At 43.4% G+C, this 6,000-nt stretch overlaps 1 protein-coding gene across 1 annotated transcript in view; it reads left to right on the forward strand.

The window, feature by feature from the left end:
• si:dkey-215k6.1 (transmembrane protein 132B) overlaps window positions 1–6,000 on the forward strand; it is a 216,550-nt gene that overhangs the window by 170,127 nt on the left and 40,423 nt on the right. The window lies entirely within an intron of this gene.

Genomic DNA, 6,000 nt, shown 5'->3' on the forward strand with positions numbered 1-6,000 from the left:
CATATGCCAAATGACAAACTCCAGAAAATGTTCCGGGACCCAATTTCAATAAATACATGTCATTAATAATTACAAATAAAAACCAAAGCTAAAGCTAAAAAAAAAATGCAATTATGAAAGAAACCTGACCCCCATCTCCCTGTTTTGGGGGAGGAAGCTGGAGAACCTGGATAGAACCCACGCATACACGGGGACAACATGCAAACGCCACACAGGAAGGCCCTGGTGGGTTGGAACCAGGATGCGAACCAAGAAAACTTCTTGTGAGGCGACAGCGCTGACCACTACGCCACCGTGCAGCCCTCGGGCAACCTATTCACATCGAATTTGGTCCGCCCACAAATACTGTTTCACTCTGACCTACGTCACATCGTGGAGGCTGAAGTTGTTCTATTTGCCATTTCACTGGCAGAGCGATACTGAAACTTGTTGTTTATTGTTTTCCGAAAAAGCAGCCACAGGAAACCACAGCACCAGTATGAGGAAAGCTAAATGAGATCCTGACACAATCACACCCTCACACTGTTGTCCACCCACCAGCTGGATGTTCATTACCTTGAAGTTATCAATTGGACGTGTTTCATCACACAGTGTGCGGTCGAATTAGTCACACGAGGATCAACTGTACCACCCCCCCCCCCCCCCCCCCCCCCCCCCCCCGGCTCTCGTCAGACCTGTACCCCCACACATGTTGTGCTGTGCCTATAGTTCATACAATCATGCCAGAGTGGAGTATTTATTTAAACACACCACAAGGATAGGAATAACAATTTGAACGATAGATACGCTGCTTAGTATTTGTATGGCGACAGAACCGCGAAAAATCGCATATTATTTCCACAGAAGCATAGAAACAAGAATAGAAGTCATATTTCCATATCTTCATATACTGTATATAATACACATATCTAAAAGACAGTGTTGAAAGTGTGCACATATATATATATATATATATATATATACATATATACACACCTGAATACCAATGAACTGATAATATTTAGATTCCATTGGGACAAAAAAAAAGCATGCATTGCTTGTAAAAGTCTTAAAATATCTCTCAGTTAGAGACTGGGAATTTGGCACACGCTCAGTTGGTAATGATTAGTCTGAAGTCTTATAGATCACAAGAAACATTTCAGCGTTTGGCCAGAGCCTGAAGTAATTACTCTGTCTAGCAAATAGATTTGATACTATTACACACACACACACACACACACACACATACTTGTATACTCACAATTATAAAAAATCCCATAGACACCTCCACACACACACACACACACACACACACACGTGCACAGGCCCCCACACACACAACCGTGTTGCAGCCAAATAAATGAGCCGGCACTCCTCAGGCCTAATAGTCTGGCTGTAATTAACATTGTCATAGTGATAATAGCCATTTATCCCTGACATATCACACACACACACACACACACACACACACACACACACACATGCACATACACGCACACGCGCACACACACATATAGTCCTGAACCCTCTATCTTGTCTAGGCAGCTCGCCCAGCTGTCATCTCCCTCATTTGTCTCTTTACCTCCCGAGTCCTCTCCTCCTCCTCCTCCTCTTCTCCTCCTCCTCCTCCTCCTCCGTCGTCTTCCGACCTCATGAGTCTTCTTTTCCTGTTTTCACATTTTCCTTCTTTTTCATTCCTCCCCTTCTCCTTCTACTTTTCCTCCTTCCTCCCACTATTTGTATATCCTCTCATCTTATCTGCTCACTTATCATCTCTCTTCCTCTGCTCCCACTTGCTTTTCACAATTTTTCTTCTTCCCACCATCTGACCTCTCATTCTCTTTTCTTAAACCTGTCATCTAGTCAGTCGGTTTCTTTCCCACATTATGACTTTGCTTTTGTGCTGCGGCAGAATGTAGTCAGCAGGAAACCAGGTGTTTGTTGTTTTCAATTAGAAAATTAGAGAATTCCCTGGTAGAAGAATTGTTCTCAATTGGTGCGACACAAACAAGTTTTCTCCCTTCTCACCGCAGCAACACAGACTCTTACGGTTTTAGTAGGCAGGGCATGCTGTGGACCCCAAAAGGAGATTTCCAAAGGCGGGACAGATAGGTTACAAGGCTCCTAACCGGTAGATCCTGACTTCAGACATGGTTTAAATCCAGTGCACATAAAGAACCAGCAGACAGCAGGACCTCCAATTTCGTCTTTGTTGTGTAAGAGCGGCGTGGCCCTCGTTTTCCCATCCTGAGCCAGCATTGTTTAAACAGGAACTGCAGTTGCGCCCGTCTGAGCCCCCCAATGGGTTTGTTGGTCTTAATTGCAGCAGAAGGCAAATTGCGCTAAACAAAACCCCGCTCTGAAGTGAACGGTGCCGTGTTACGCCGATGTTTTTGGGGCACGTTATCGAGATAGTAATATATGCATGCATAGGCAGGGGCACGGCGCACAACACTTGTTACACACGCACAGATGATTTCCTCTGCAGACAAGCATTCTCTCTTACCTGGCGAATCTGCTCTTATTGTAGCAATCTGCAGAGGTGCAAGTGCGTGACTTTTAAAGGTAAGGGAGGTGGCACACCATGCTACACCAGCAAAAGAGGTTTTGGACATGCTCTGTGTAATGTAATGTATATTAAAAAAATGGACATAGTCAACGGGTCCGGAAAGTGAAGCCGATGCGGAAGTGCCTGAAACTCGTATTCTCGCGAAGGGCCAGCAGAGGGCGACTCCACTAGTCTCAAAAAATTAGTCAGTTTCTATAGAAGTCCATGAAAAATCTACTTCTCACTTGATTTATTACATCAGTTAACATTTTCCTGAGGAGTTTTTGTTCTCAATTTCTAGTTTCAAGTCATTCCCATTTAGACAGCTAATACTGTCCAATAGGTGCATGGTTGCAGGTGTAGGTGGACGTACAGTGGATGGGCTCCGTCAGGCCCGCCTCCTGCTCCTCCGAACATCTGGTACTATCTGGTAATTCAAAAAGCCAAGATGGCGGTGGCCAAAATGCAAAACTCGACGGCTTCAAAATGGCGGTTCACAGACCAATGAACTGACCGACGTCGCGGCGGGTCGTCACTTGCATCAGTCACACAATGCACTCGTTATGCGTCCATATACACGCTGTTAACGTTTTCTTCATCTAGCCATGCAAACACAAACACACAATATGATACAAAGTATATGCAGACACTCTCCGTGTTCATAGACACGAGGGATTGATGCGATATTGATCATTCTATGGTTTGCACATTACATAGGCAGTCTCTAATTGTTTTTAGTAAACAGTATTGACTTTTGTGGCACAGGGCAGCCGCTCCGCTGAATCACAATATCAGTCGACGTCGAGGTTCATTTCCGTCAACAAGACCCAAAACACAAACAGCGTTATTCGCAGCCCTTCTGTCCAAGACGCCCTCCGACAAATGGAGAGAGGGAGAGGCATGACAGGACAGAAAAAGAACAAACACGTGTGAAATAAAAGCATGTAGGCGATGCTGCATGCCATGTCAATGGTAAATGGACTGTATTCATATAGCGCTGTCTAGGCTTATCGTCGCGATTTTACAGTACAAGTCACATTGACACACGTTCATACAGCGCTGCTATTTCTGTCACATTCATGCGCCGCCGGGCCACATTCAAATTGCCATCTGAGGCAATTTAGGGTTAGGTGTCTTGCCCAAGGACGCGTCAGCATGCATGCGGACCAAGGGACGTGGGGATGGAACCATAGACTTTCTGGTTAGTGGACGACCCTCTCTTGCTCCCCGAGCCACAGCGGCCAGATTAGTGTCCCCTCCATTGAAACTGTGGAACAACACTGACACCAGAAATCGTAAAAAGTTAACTGAAGTTATTGACTTAAGTTATTCATTTTTAGCTGTTTGCTGGTGTGAGTGAAAGAAGGGTTGCTCTAATAATTTCGTTTTTTTGCTGTCTACCACAGCAAGACTGGTAACTTTTTTGTGTGAGAAAGAAAGAAAGCAGATTTCATTTTCATTTCTGTATTGCGTTTAGAGGCCGTCGATTCAAAACAAATTCTAATTATAAATGATAATCACATAAAAAATCACAAGGCAAAAAAAAGACAAACAGAGACAGCCGTAGGAGTAAATGTTGTTTGAAATGAAAACGGTATTTTGATTAATTAAAATTCTGCGCCCACAGGGTTTTTATTCCATCTGATGGCAGTGGACATTTTTTTTTCACAATGCAATGCAAAAATAATGTTATCGCTTTAAAACAGTTGGGATGTAACCTATTACGATCCTATGGGGTTATTACAGTCAGCATGTGCAGGACAGGCAGTTAAATGTAATACTGCCCAGAGCAACTCATACAAACACATGCAAGCAAGCGTGCGCACACAGTGTGTGTGTGTGTGTGTGTGTGTGTGTGTGTGTTTGTGTTTGTCCGTCTTACTTTTTTATTCCGTGCACGTGCAGCATATGCCATCTGAACATGTTGCTAATATTCATGTTGCTCATATTCGGCTGGAATAACATCTTTAAAAAATGTCCATAAACTAAGTTTATAACAGCGCAGCGAGAGATAACCAGACTTCAAACAACCTCAATTAATTTGTTAGCCCGCCTGTAAAAAAAATTGAATTAGAGCGGTAACACGCTGAACATTTGATTTGCAAACATTCCCATCGTCACCGACTTTATTACTTTATTAATGCCATATATAATGCAATAACCAAGTGTGTGTGTGTGTGTACGTGTGCGAATGCATGGCCTCTAATTTCTTTTCAGCTTTCCGCGTTGGCCTCTCGGCACAGATGTGTGCATGTTGCAACGCCAGTGCGACTGATGATCACTCCAACCTCTTACTGTTATCATTTACTTTAACAGGTTTTGTCTAGGCAGCACGGAAATCTTCACACAGCATGATAAAAAAAATTCAGCTTTCCTTACAATTCCACCCTTTCTCTCTCTCTCTCGGATGAACGTACTTTTAAGCATTTCACAGCTTTGACCCTGATCACACACACGTAATAAATCCTCCCATTACACTGCTCTTTCTTCAACCGTTACTGAACCACTCGCCCATTTGCCTGCCGCTGCTTGCGTCCAGACACGATGAAGAGTTTCTTGTTAATAATGAATTTGCCTTTGTCTCTTTCGGTGGTTACCCGTAACCCTCTCATCCTGCGACTCCTTTCTTTTTCCTTTCCCTCCCCTGGCGCTCTGATTTGCACTCCTCTGCGCCCTCACGTCTCGTGCTCTTTTTGTCTTGTACAGCAGGGAAAGGGTCTTAGTCGGTGTACGGGTCAACACCATTACACATTTAACACAGGAAACGCTTCGGTCAGAAGCAGAGGGTGGGGCAACATTTAACAAACACACGTGCACACTGAGAAATGCAGGGATTACATAATGACACGGGACACAGTTTGGATCAAATCCCCACTAAGTCTGATCCTGGGGAGCATTCGTTAACCTTCTGATGTAAAAAAAAGCGTCAGTTTGTCGATAGATGAGGTGGTATTGATGCATGATGGCCGTTTGCGTTTGCCACTCACTTGTCAGTTGTCTTCCTATGTTGGCTAGTGTTAACGTTTGTGTGTGTGTGTGTGTTTCATGGATGGTAGAAATGGAATATAGCCAAAGGGACATAGGCTAATTAATTGATTGCTTTTAATTGAATACACTGTCCCCTACACACACACATACACACACCCAGCTACATGAGTATTATCAGAAGGTTTCAGGGCTCATTAGAATTCCTTTATAAACTGTACCAATAAGAGAAGAAAAAGAAATTGATCATTCAAATTCCTTTTTCGATGGAAAACACAATTTCTACGTCCTTGTAAAAAGGACTGGTTTCCTTTCCTTTCCTTTCCTTTTCTTGCAATTCTTCTCAAATTAGTGGTTTTATGAATTCTCTGTCATTATTGCACTGTGGTGAAAAGGTCACGATAAGAGAAAAAAGAAGACTCGTCTATATGTTCCAGTCAATTTACCCCAAATGAGAATCTTGACAATTATAGCAATGAACAGAAAAG

This window comes from Scophthalmus maximus, chromosome 19 (genome assembly GCF_022379125.1).
Source record: "Scophthalmus maximus strain ysfricsl-2021 chromosome 19, ASM2237912v1, whole genome shotgun sequence".
Lineage (NCBI taxonomy): Eukaryota > Metazoa > Chordata > Actinopteri > Pleuronectiformes > Scophthalmidae > Scophthalmus > Scophthalmus maximus.